Here is a 13,088-nt window from a genome sequence, read left to right as displayed (position 1 = left end):
TTCACACTTTTTTTTTTAAACTTTTGATTAATAGTTTAAAGGAGGAGCAGAAACTTTTCGTATAGTATTCTTTTAAAAAAAGAGTATACAAATAATGCATTTGACCTCTTATAAAATAAAACAAGTCTATGAAAAGAACAATTTTTTAAGAATTAATTTAAGTGCCCGTTTCATATTTTTTTTTTATAAAAGAAAAAAAGTATCTTAGTGAGGACTTAAAGGTTAGATAATGATTTATATAGAAATAAATATAAACACATATATATATAAAGAAGTTTGACCAAAATATAGTAAATCAAAAACAAGAGCAAAGAGGGTCCTTTTGGATTGAGTGATCACCTCATCCACAAATAGACGATCTTTGCGTTAGCACTGAAGCAGCGAGGATCTGACGCCAGCAGCAGCAGCGCGTGAGAAGTCAAACCGCGGCTGCGCGGCCGGACACCGCCGGTGCATTTATTTTATCCGCTCTCTTTAGCGGCGCTTCAGCTGGAAATTACAAAGCCCAAAGCCGGAACTTCTAGCTTGTTATGGAGACAGCCGGTGACCGGAGCCAAGCCTAAACGGTAGGAGAACAAACTCCATCCATTAAAAAACTCTTGAGTATTGGTTGACAGTGAACATAAAAAAAGAAAAAGAAAAAAAGGTGCGATTTTATAAAAATGAAAACGAAGTTAAACGGTGGTTGCAGTTGGAGGCTGCATAGCGGGAAGGTGGTAGCAGGTGAGGGCTGCTGTCACATCCTCCTCTGTTGCGTAACTTCGCATTGATTGACTGACAGCTTAACCGTTTTGGCCTCTAAATAAGTACAAACCCCAGTTTTTTTCCACACATAAATGTATTAAGACATTTATTAAGTTAGGCACACACATTATAAATCATTTGCCTGTAAATTAATTAAGGTGTCAGTTGAGTTACAAACATCTTACTGTTTTATGCTTTTATTTTGAAATCAAAACAAGCCAAAACAGAACAACCTTGTAAAAATGACGTGTATTTTTTAGTTATATAAAAAAATCCTATTTAGCTAATGTATGCATATGTTTGCGATTATATATTTGGATAAAAATTATCAAATGTGTCTATTTGTACTTTTTGGATAAAGAAAAATGATATATATTTTGCTCATAGTACATTTTTAAACAACACATGAACTTTTGCGCCCAACTAAATATTTCATTATATATGTTTCAAATATCACTTTTATTAAGTCAGTATGACATTGTTTTCAAAGTTTTCATTATACTTAATTTTTTCTTTAGATTCACCTTAAACATAGACTATGTAATATTTCAAATTAAAAGCAGGAAATGTCACAGTATCACAGGACTTCTTTTATATATATATATATATATATATATATTTATATATATATATATATATATATATATATATATATATATATTTATATATATATATATATATATATATATATATATATATATATATATATATATATTTATTTATTTATTTATTTAGCATTATTGTGAAAGAAAACAAGCCACCTAAAAGCCAGCTGATCCTCTTTTGGATCCACATTCATGTACTCCCCTTTCACTCCTCCATTCTTATCTCTCTGCTAAAACTCTTCAGTCATAAAACTCTTTTTGTTGCGATTATCTTCAGATTTGTGAGCAATGTTTATAGTTTTATGCCTGAAATTGTGTAAGACACTCAACTCTGACTTTTATTGGAGAAATTCATTTGTTATTGCTAGCATTTCACAATAAAAGGCGGATTCATCAGCTGTTGTGGGACAGGATAGAGTCCATGCCTCTGCTCTGCAGTGAAAATATAACAAAAGTTTAATTTCAAAAAACATTATTTTGGTTAGGATTTTTAAAAATGAATTGATCACAAAAAGACTTTAAAATAGGGAAAAAATATGATTGGTGCGGACTGCTGCACGCTGCAGGATGATGTGGTAAAATTGATGTCATGGAAACCGTTTTGTGACCTCACTGACTTCTCAGAGTGGTTTCCTGTGACATCAATTAGATCTTCATCACATTTAACACGTGCATATGTCAAATGCACCCTGGAATGAGTTCTGTAGCATCTATAGATCTGAGTATCACTACTACTATCTTGACTTTTATTTAAAATTTAATTATTGTAGTAAAATGGAACTGATGTTTTTTGTTGCTAATTGTTCATGTATTGCAAGTTATATCGTCATCGCAATATTTATCATTAATATAGCAAATTGCAAGTTTTCCTCATATTGGGAAGCCCTAGAACACAGCATGGCTCTTGAGTATCTAAGCCAGACAGCATTAATAACACATTTAGAGACTTCTATATCAGCCTCTACTCAGCTGAAATAAAGGCAGATCACTCTGAGATTCATAATTTCTTATCCTCTTTCTCTGCTTTCCCTTTCCCGCTGGATGAGTTTATTACTAAGGAAGAGATTGTAAAGGTAATCAAGGGTTTCCTATCCGGCAAGGCCCCTGGCCCTGATGGTTCCTCTGCAAATGTTTACAGAGGAACTTTCTCCATTTGTACTTTAAATGTATATCGAGGCTCTGGACCAAGGTTACCTCCCCCCTACGTTTTCAGAGGCACTTATCTCACTTATTTTGAAGAGTGATAAAGATCCTCTAGAGTGCAAAAATCATGGGCCAATTAGTTTGATTAACTTTGTTTGCAAAAATCTTATAAAAAATGTTATCAAGACTAGAGAAAATTAGGACTATTCCATAGTACATCCCGATCAGGTTGGCTTTATTCGGACCTGCTGCTATGTGGATCATGTTCAATGTCTGATCGACATGATGTCGACGGAAAAGAATGACCCTTCGTTGAAGCCCTTTCTCTGGATGGTGAAAAAGCGTTGGATTGGGTGGAATGGCGTTTTTATGTTATCTACCCTGGCGCAAATTACATTTCCTGGGTCAAGTTCATCTAAAATGTTCCAAAAGCCCCTGTTACCACCAACCGTATCTTGTCAAAACTCTTTAGGGACACGAGACAGGGATGTCTCCTGAGCTTTTTGCTCTTGTATTGGAACCTCTTGCTGTCAGAATCTGTAAAGACCTTGATTTCACTAGGGTTTGTGTGCAAATGGTAGCGCTCACAAATTGATGCTATATGCTGATGATGCTCTGGAGTTGGTTACACAACCACAAGGCTCTGTTCCCGCACTTCTTAGAATCATTGATCAATTCTCTCATCTACTGGCCTATAAAGTTAACTGGACTAAATCTAAGGCTCTCCCCTTAACTTCCTCCCGCCCCAGGGTGTTCTTTCTACCGGATGATTTCTGCTGGCCCATCAAGTCAGGAATTAAATATTTTGGTATTGAGTTATCCCACACACTGTCAGACTTAATTCTGGTTAATTTTGAGGCTGTTAGATAGATTTAAAATAGATACAGAGCGATGGTTTGGTTTATTTTGATCTCATTTGGGAAAGATTAATGTAATCAAAATGATTTGAGTTCCCAGATTAACCTACTTGTTGCAGGCCCTCTCATTAAAATACCTGTAGGTTACTTTCGCCAAGTTGATAAACTATGCAATAATTCGTTTTGGAACGGCAAACGCGCCAGACTTAATCTTAAACGAATACTAAGACCTGTGGATTTGGGAGGTTTGGGGGAGCCCAACTTAACTCTCCATCATTGTGCTTTTTGTCTTAGACACATCATCCACTGGGCACTATACCTCCTGAAAGGTGAACAAGAACTTAGAACGTTACTGGGGGGTATTCCAGAAAGCCGGTTTAAACTACCCTTACTTTAACCCTGAACTCTGGCTGAAATCTGCCTGAACTTGCTTACTCCATGTATGTCGGTTCCAAAAGACCGGATATGAGTGAGAGTAATTACGCTCGACTTGGTAACCCTGGGTTAATAAGTGTGCACGGCAAGTACATAAAGACATTGTTAATGGATTGCCGATTTCCGGAGTCACCGTGGAAACGCGTGGAGAAAAATAGAGAGAGGGAGTCAGAGATTTTAATGACGGCGTATGAAGATTATACGGCCATCAAAAAAGTAATACGGCTGAATCCCCCAAAAAAGGGTTTCTGCTGGGAGAAAAATAACGAGTTTCTGATCTAATTTCCATTTTCATTGTGACGCAAAATGCTCTTGGGGATATATATATATATATATATATATATATATATATATATATATATATATATATATATATATATATATATATATATAAAACTTTTCCAACTTGAATGAATTAATAATTAATTTATTTCTATCCAACTCAATAATTGTTTGTACGAATCAATTTTACATATTTATCCAACTAAATGTCATATTACTCCAATTCAAAGAAATGTTTTTCCATCTTAATCTATTGTACTCCTTGAACTCTCATATGTCTAAGTCTGAGGCTGCAGATATTCTCATTTTTATAACAATAAAAGGAATCATAAAGTGTGGATTTTCAATATATAACATGTATCATCAAGACTGACTGTAACTTCAGTTGTTGCATCAGAGTAGTGCACTGGGAGTGCTAAATAAAGTCATCATCCTCTCCCTCCCTCTCACTCGTGGTGCAGAAAGAATTAAACATAACCTACAGGATAACAGCTAAACAACTAAACACATTTGGTCAAAAACCCACACTTTAACCCAAATCCGTCCACACAGGCAAAGGGAATGGTATCCCACAATTCCTTGCGCTGCCAAACTAACCGAAGCACCAATGTTACACCTACTTAATTGAATTAATTTGAATGAAAGTAAAATAACTGTCTGATAACTACGTGTTATTTTTAAGCTAACTCACATAACCTGGGTTTTGGAATACCCCCCTGGAGATGCAAAAAGATTCAGCTCGTCTCAGATCCACAGATTTACGATGCAGTCAGGGGTTGGTGAAAAGCTGGGATATCTAGGCTTTCTCTTTTGAAGTTTTATCAGTTTTTTTTCTACATTCCAAAACATCCATGGTTTGAGAGATAAAGAATAAACAAACAAAAAAAAAGTTACCCAGACTGGACTTGTTTTTTCTTGTTGCTTTGTCATTTAGAAATTTTGAAAGTTTCTAAATGAAACCCTTTTTGAAAGAAAGGGCTGGTCCTCACTCATCTACGTCACAATGTGAGAACCCGCTCTTTTTCCTGGATTAGGACAGGCCCAAAGCACAGGTTTTTAGAGGATTAGTCAGAAATGTGTGAATAGATATAACTACTGCTTAGGGATTGTTGTTTTTTTTGTGAGGAATTAACATTATAATACACTTAAAAGCTCAAAAAGTTGATTTTGCGTGATCAATGCCCTAGCAGCATTCAAATACATGATCTACGCACAAATCTGAAGACTTGATCTGTGCGTAAATGTGATTTTATGTGTGTATCAGGTGATTGCTACATACTATTTATAGCTCTGTATGCGCGGTTTTGAATTTGCAGTTCGTTTTAAGCTCCAGTCATTTCAAAATGTGCGTAAATTGGGTTGCATATTTGTACGTTTTTGATATTTGAGTGTACATACACAATTGCACATTTTATTGCAGAAGTTACAAATCAAGAATTCTACACACACAAATCCAGTGATTGATTTATTTATTTTATTTTTCCTGCAAACAAAAATACATTTTGAAGGAAACAAGTGGTGCATCAAAAACGGCCCAGCTTTCCGACAGCACTTGAATGCAACAGGTCCTATGGTTCATGCACATGGGACTGGGTTTGAACCTGCATTTTAGGAATAAGGTGTTGGGTAAAGCAGAAACATTTGCAACGATAAATGCCAAATTATAAATCAACAAACTTAATCTTTTGTGCTTTTTAAACTGTTGATGTAATTTTGAACATGCCTCTGCAGTACTTCCACTCATTCTTACTTAAATATGAAGTAAATTCAACACTAAATGTGAACAGAAAAAACAGTTGATTCATTTAAATAACTGTGGATTTTCTAGAATCATTTGACCTTTCCTTTGGCTGCTTTCCAATTAAAGTGAATTCAAAGTAAAAGAGAAAATAGAAAGGTTGGTTTACTTTTCTAGCAAGTCATAACGGTGTCTTTTATTTTGTAGATCTTTGTCTGCAATCCTGCCATGATTAAAATCAGAGAAGAGTGATGTCTGCAACCATGTCTCCAAAACTTACTCCATATTTTAAAGATTTATCACTACTGTTTGCTTTCCTGACATTTAAACAGTTCTGAGGTCCCATCAGGAGTTTTGAGTCACCCTATCAAAATAAAAGTCCTTCTTACAGAAATGACAGAAAATGTTCCTTTTTTTTAGTTTTAGTGTCGTTCTGACTGAGTCCTTCTTTTCAGAAAAACTCAAATTGAATTTATATCCAGTTAAAAAGAATTCTTTCAGTAATGTCTGCTGGACAGATCTAAATTTACTGAAAAGGACCCAGAGGTTTAAGGTGCTGGATTCCCTGTTTACCCCCTCTGGAGAGAGTTGTGTTACAGTCTTCGTAAGTCCTCACTACATCTTCCTCGTTGTTGACTGACGGATTTTGTGATGCTCTGCAGCTTTACATCACTTGATACTCCCCTTCCTCCCCTACTGGGGTTTCTTTTTTCTTGAGGTGCTCAAATATGCTCATCGTTCAGTGAGGTTTGTCACTTTTTATACAATTTCATGCAACTTTAGTAAGATGACACTGCTGAGTGTGCAGAGAGAGAGAGAAAAGGCCTGGCTTGAATCCCAGCTAAGCCTTTACTGTGTGGAGTTTGCATGCTCTCCCTTTGCACGCGTGGGTTTCTCTGGGCACCTTTTCGTCCTCCTAAAGTCCAAAAACTCCCTTCACCGGCTAATGAAAGGTTCTAGATTTGCCCTAAGTGTGTATGTTAGTGTGTGGCCCTGCAACAGACTGGTGACCTATCCAGGATGTCCCTACCTTGGCCCAACAGTAGCTGAGTGGCTTCCAGCAACCTTGTGACTCTGAAAGGGATTCGGCAGGTTGGATGGATAGATGGATATAGTCTCCCTTTAGAAAAGTTATTACGTCAACGAGGAGTTGTCAGGTTCTAAACTGAGAAGTTGTTGTGACTCAGTGCTTCTGTGAGAAAACCGTTATCACGCTCGGCTTGAACTTTAGATGACAGAGATGCATAATGTAGTTATGAAGGGAGAGGGGGTGGATCACATGGTATTCATGCTTGTGGCAGCAAGCTGTCATGTAGGGCTGCACGATATGAGGAAAACTCGCGATATGCGATATTGGTGATTAATATTGCGATAACGATATCATTCGCGGTATATAAACAAATAGCAAAACAACCAAAAACATGATTTCCATTTCACTGCAACAGTTTAAAAATTAGACTCCAAATGACCCTCGTCGACGTAGGAGGCAAACATCAAACATAAAAGGGCTCATATGATTGATCAACAACGTAAACGGGTCCTTCTGATTGGTTAAATGCATAAAGGGATTTATTTCATTTGTTCAAAATTTCAATCTGCCATGAGATTGTTTTAGCAAATTTAAGGTAACCATTTATTGCGATTTTTCGCCGTCTTTTGCGGTATGCATATTGCACAGCTTAATGTCCCGATAACGATAAATTTGCGGTATATTGTGCAGGCCTACTGTCATGCATGTCATGTTTTATTTTTAATGCAATCTTTTTACTGATTTTGTAGTCAAAACCCTGAAACTTCCTCTGCTCAAAGCCAGACTTACTCAGAATGACGTTTGAAGCTTTGTGGCAATCCAGCCGGAAGTGGGACTTATGTTACCCTGACAAATCGAAGCGAAATGGAATCAAATCAAATGAAATCTGTTATGTTAAGCATCTTTGGCGCAGCTCGGATCTTTCCCCCCCGTATGATGGATAAATGAAGAAGACATCGGAACCGGATCAACTTTAGCCTCCTCTAGGCATATTTATTAACTATTGTACAGCAAGGACGTCTCCCTTGTACATCACCGTGCATTCGTTTCGTGATGTCATCAACATAAATACATACAGATACAGTAATGACTCATGGGAACAGCAGTGATTCCTGAGAAAAAGAGTAAAAAGAGTAAGAGGTGCAACTGTAAAAAAAACATTCAAAACTTAACAAAATCAAATCGGATCAAATCAAATCAAATCAAGGCACTTCCCTATTTGCCCAAACTGGTTTTAATGTTTATACCCCCAGGCTATACACACACTTATTTATGGTATAAAAACAGACTTTTAGCTTTTAACCCCTTTATTTCCAGCTATAAAAAATCCACCCATGTTTTTGCAGTCACGTAGAGGCTAAATTAAGGTAATCTTGGAGCTAAAGTACTTTTTTAGTGCATATTTGCATTAATAGGTGTCAAGGGGTTAACAGAGGAGCCAACAGGAAATTGCTTCCTCAAGTGGTCATTAAAGGAACTGCAGTATTTGCAACACAAGTCCTTAATATGACTATTATTTAGAATATTATATATTTTGGAATATGACCCGCCTGCTGATGATAATCCACCCTAATGGGCGGGCCATAAAACATTTAAGCATTTTATTAGACATGTAGGACGCATGGAAAGCGTTTTATATGGTCATGTATAGTAATTGTTTTACTATTTAAAGCTCTTGGAGGTGCTCTTTAGTAAGAAAAATGCTATTTAAATAAAGTTGAATTTGAATGTTCCATCCTGACCTACATCTCGACCTCTCTTACTAGTCTATACTTTGGCGGTTTATTTTTGGCCTTTCTCTGAGTCTCTTGGAACAGGGATGTGTTTGTATGCGTCAGGGGAGGGGGGCCGCAGCCACAAACGAGCCTTTTCGCTGTTGCGCAGCACGCAAGTGTAAAAAGCCCTCCGAAATGGCGTGACGGCACTCCCTCGCATGTCCAGGTTGTCGATCAACAGAGAGAGTTGAGTCGACGGCGTTTGTTCCCTTAAAGCCGTCCGTCCGCTGAGCTGTTTGTTCTCACCGTGAGCGTGACTGGTGCACAGACGCTTGGCTTTCTCACAAAGACGTGTTTGTTGAGCGACTGCTCAGTGGGGGTGGGGGGGTGGGGTAGCTTGGTGTTTTCTCCTCCCTGTAGACTCCCTTAGACTCTGTGGGGTTCCAGTCATCCACTTCACTGGCTGGTGGGCGGATCACGTCCTTGTGTGTTTAGAAACGTATTTTATATTTTCATTAATTCATCCATTCATTCATTCATGCGGCCGTCTCGTGCAAAAGCCCCCCTCAAAAATATTTTACGTCTACTTTGGGGTACTAACCCCACTGGAGCCAACACACCCTTATGCACCTTTTAGCTGTTAGTTATATATGAATTTTTGGACAGCTTTAAAAAAGAATATTGTGGATTCAACATTTTGCGTTCAATCATTTTTCAACAATTGAATTGGTTAGTTCAAAAGGGGCCCAAGTCCACAATTTTCAAAATCGAGATATGTTCTATGGTCCTCAAGGGAACAGCAATCTGATTATGTGCAAAAAAGTCCCATGTATTGACTATGCTTGACATTTAAAATGCATTAAGTGCAAAAATTACTGGACTTGGGCCTCTCTTGCATGGGTTTTGCTGTATCCCATAGATGTCAGCACTAGTTTTCCAATATGGCAGCGCCCCTGTTTAGTTCAAGAAGGGCCCAAGTCCAGAGATTTTAGTTTGCTAGTCCTCTGAAATTATAAAAGTCAGGAACTTCTTATTATAGCATTTGTAAGCTATGAACTTAATCATTTGGTGTAGCCTCCCTTTTAGCTATGCAATTAAAATCATTTCCTGGTAAAACAAACCTCTTGGATTTGGGCCGCTTTTGAACTAACCAATTCAATTTTGTTAGACGGATCATAAGGACTGTTTGCTTTTGTTTTGTAACCTGAGTGGGTGTATAGAGGTTGTCAAAGCCTTAATGGAAGGTTTTATTTGTGTCTGAATAAAAATATGCCACAGATCAACCATATTAAGTCATTTTTGGTGAATATTTGGGCAAAAACTGTATCAGCGTTTAGATGTTTTAGCAGGGTTGTGACCTCTATCATTGTATGATTGCTGATAGACGGATGCTTCTGTTTTAGATCATTCCAAGGACAACCATCTGGATCCACTAGCGCCTCGGAGATGAAATCCAACAAGGAGTTTCCAGAAGGTTCCGCTCGGTTCGTTTCGAAGGACTGGGGCCCTCGTCCGCAACCGGCCGACCCGGCAGCGTCCGCCTGAGAGGGGCCGTCTGCAACGTCAGAGCAGATGCGGAAAGAAACGTAGGCTCGAGTGTCGCAGGTATGAGTCTGGCCGAGCCGGCGTGCCCCGCGCTGACCACTGATTGGGTTTATCAGACCAAAGCGCTCCGTGTCGCTGGGTGTGATGCCGCGCCATGCAGGTTTTCGTCATTGTGTACTCTGCAGAGGCATGTAGGGGTTAGTGTGCCAGAAAGTTGATCTGCCTCACTTTCTGTTTGTTCTCGTGTGGCGGTGTGAGTCAGCTATGCAGACGTGAGGTCACTGGAACCCTGTGTGGGGGTGTTTGGTTACAGAACTAGACAGTAGGGTGAAAAATGCTAAAGGTGTGTTTTCTCAAGCTCTTACTTTGTTTACGTGGCTGTTTCCTGGCTCTCATTCATGAATCTCTGTTCCTATTCTAGAGAAACCTTTTCAAAATGACAGCTTACACAGTCAAGGTTGAATTAGAAAATGTTGGAGCTTTGGTTTACATGAAGTATAATGTGTACAACAGTGTGAACGGGGGAAAGGGAGTTGTTCCTGTTTGACTTCTGCAGTACACTTTGTGGTAGTCCTTATAGCAACCCCAAAACTGGAAAACTGAAAAATCCGTACAACACGCATGCGCTTCGCCTACTTCACCAATACTTACCCATCTGTGTTGTTTAAGTGTGCGCCATGACCTTTTGGGTTCTGCATCATGCCCGTAGAAAAATGTGTGCTTGAACCTTTGCGATCTACATGCTCACTGATTGGTCTACGACCTTGATATTTCCTGCAGGCCGCCTTCCTGCCCCGTAGGGGTTTGCCCATTTTTCTTTCGCCCACAGACCCACAGTTTTCACCCGTGAGGGCAGTTGTGACCGAGCCCAACATCACTTGCCAAAACAAAAACAAAGAAAGGAGGCAGACAGACAATGAGTGGATGGATGTCAAGGGGCTAAACTGGAGTCAGAAGAGCAGGAGGAGTTCCCAAAAAAGAAGCAGGGAGGGGGGTGGGGGGTGGGGTGGAGAGAGACTCTGAATGCCTAGAGAGCCTCGGGGCACCAGACTGACAGAGGAGAACCGGGACGACAGGAAGCTGCTGGGACTCTTAAGTTGGGTCGTGGGAGGAGGTTGTTATTTTTACCATAAACCTGCCCCCCCCCCTTCTTCTCTGCAGTCACATCAGTCACTGCCATCGTGGCACCTTAGCTCACCTTTTCATTTTTCTTCACAACTTGTTTTTGTGTCCTTCACACAAAGATTGCATTACACCCCTATTTCTGGTTTAAATGCATTAAGTTTCCTATTTGAGTTGCTATGTAATGGAGAACCTGGTTCCTGGTTTCACACCTTTTCTTGAGTGTCAAACAAAATCTTTCAGGTCTTTATAACTTACAGTTTAAATATATATTAAATATGCTTTTAGGTTCCCAGGTTCCCACTCAGGTTCCCACTACACAATAGGCTTTTTTTTTATTAAAGTAAAATGATAAAAACTCAGCTCTGCATGACTGTTTGGGACGGATGTCTGCTTTCTCTGAAAAAAAAAAAAAAAAAAAAAGCAGACCGATGTGACAAAGGTGATTTGACCTGACTGACCTTAGCCCCACAGGGCTAATCTGTTTTCTAATTACTGAATAACTATGCTAGAAATGCAAATTAAGTGGTTTGATATTTAGTTTCCTGAAGGTTACTTAATTAAATATGGGTACTCATTACTTAAATGCTTTAATACATAAAACAGGGATCATAATCAGACCTTTTCTACTTGACCCATAAACAGAAGCGTTCTCCTGTTTACTGCATCAGGTCGCCCCCTTCTGTCCAGATGGAGTACTACAACAGGCTGTCTTTCCCAGCTGTCTGTGGAGGGATTTTTGTGCAATTATTCCAAGCGCAACACTCACTATTTTAAGCATAGACTGTAAAAACAAACCCCTCCCCCCTCGTGTTCCCAAATTAAAAAAAATAAGTCAAAATCCCAAAGACTTCTATTGAGACATATGGTATTAGTCAATCATTTTATCTGTCACAATAACCATTCTTGCTCAGATACCTTCTTCTCAACATCTTCTTTTCTAATTCTAATATTTTTTAAAAGATATTTTTTTCTTTTTCACAAGTGTTTCCAATGATTAACTGACCAATCAAATGCCTCAGTAAAAATATGTCTGTCTGACGTCGAACTTCTGAGGGGTTTGATTGACAGATTTTGGAAAGCTAATGGCAGCAGACTCCATCCATGTCGTCTGTGAAGGCCTTTTCCTTCTTATTTTGAAATTCTTTTAGGACTGTTTAAAAAAAAAAAAAAAAGATTTTCCCGTGTCTTTCGTAAACACGGGTGAACCAGGAGTGAAAAACAATTAAAATAAGAATAAAGGTTATTAACAAATGCAAAATGACAGATTCAAATGTTGGAATGGTTCTCTCTCAACGGCTTGTACAATTCTCCCATATTAACTGTATATAGTGAAAGCTGAATACAGTCTGTTTCCGTTACACAAATGCGCAAAACTTTATCGAAATTCTAGGACTGTTGAAAAACACAATTTCCCTGTTTCCATTAAATTATATACATGTGATTAAACACAAACCATGGAAGACACGGAGGATGTTTAAATATGGGATTTATTTAATTAAAAAAGCTGTGCAGTTTGCATGATTGAATGACTGAAATATTTCACACTAGTTGGTTTTAAGGCATAAGTATCTGTTTTGTGTACATGTCGACAGGTGGACATTTTTGCAGCTAACAGGTGTGTTTATAACATTTGAGTGTGTGTGTGTGGATAGGCCCCGCCCTTTTTGTACTACATTTGAACCTTACCATAATGATTAACAACCAGTAAACTTGTTGCTTTATGCTGCTTCATGGTCTTACCCCCCTTCCCCTCCTATTATCACCCTCCTACCCCCCCCCCCCCCTCTCTAACGTCCCTCTCTCTTCTTCCCCTCTTTCCTTTTCCGTCCGGTCCAACACCAAAGATTTTCAAACATGATTGAAATTAAT

At 38.6% G+C, this 13,088-nt stretch overlaps 1 protein-coding gene across 1 annotated transcript in view; it reads left to right on the top strand.

The window, feature by feature from the left end:
* The first annotated feature begins 300 nt into the window (after positions 1–300).
* The window catches only part of LOC101170708 (activated CDC42 kinase 1), a 64,270-nt gene continuing 51,482 nt past the window's right edge, over positions 301–13,088 (top strand). Inside the window, exons 1-2 of the mRNA XM_011486458.3 lie at positions 301–566; positions 9,953–10,154. The gene's annotated coding sequence lies outside the window, so the exon portion shown is untranslated. The remainder of the gene's footprint in view (positions 567–9,952; positions 10,155–13,088) is intronic.

The sequence above is a fragment of the Oryzias latipes genome, chromosome 17 (assembly GCF_002234675.1).
Source record: "Oryzias latipes chromosome 17, ASM223467v1".
In the NCBI taxonomy this organism is placed as follows: domain Eukaryota; kingdom Metazoa; phylum Chordata; class Actinopteri; order Beloniformes; family Adrianichthyidae; genus Oryzias; species Oryzias latipes.
Note: the sequence above shows the minus strand (reverse complement) of the source record. Positions and strands in the feature narration are given on the sequence as shown.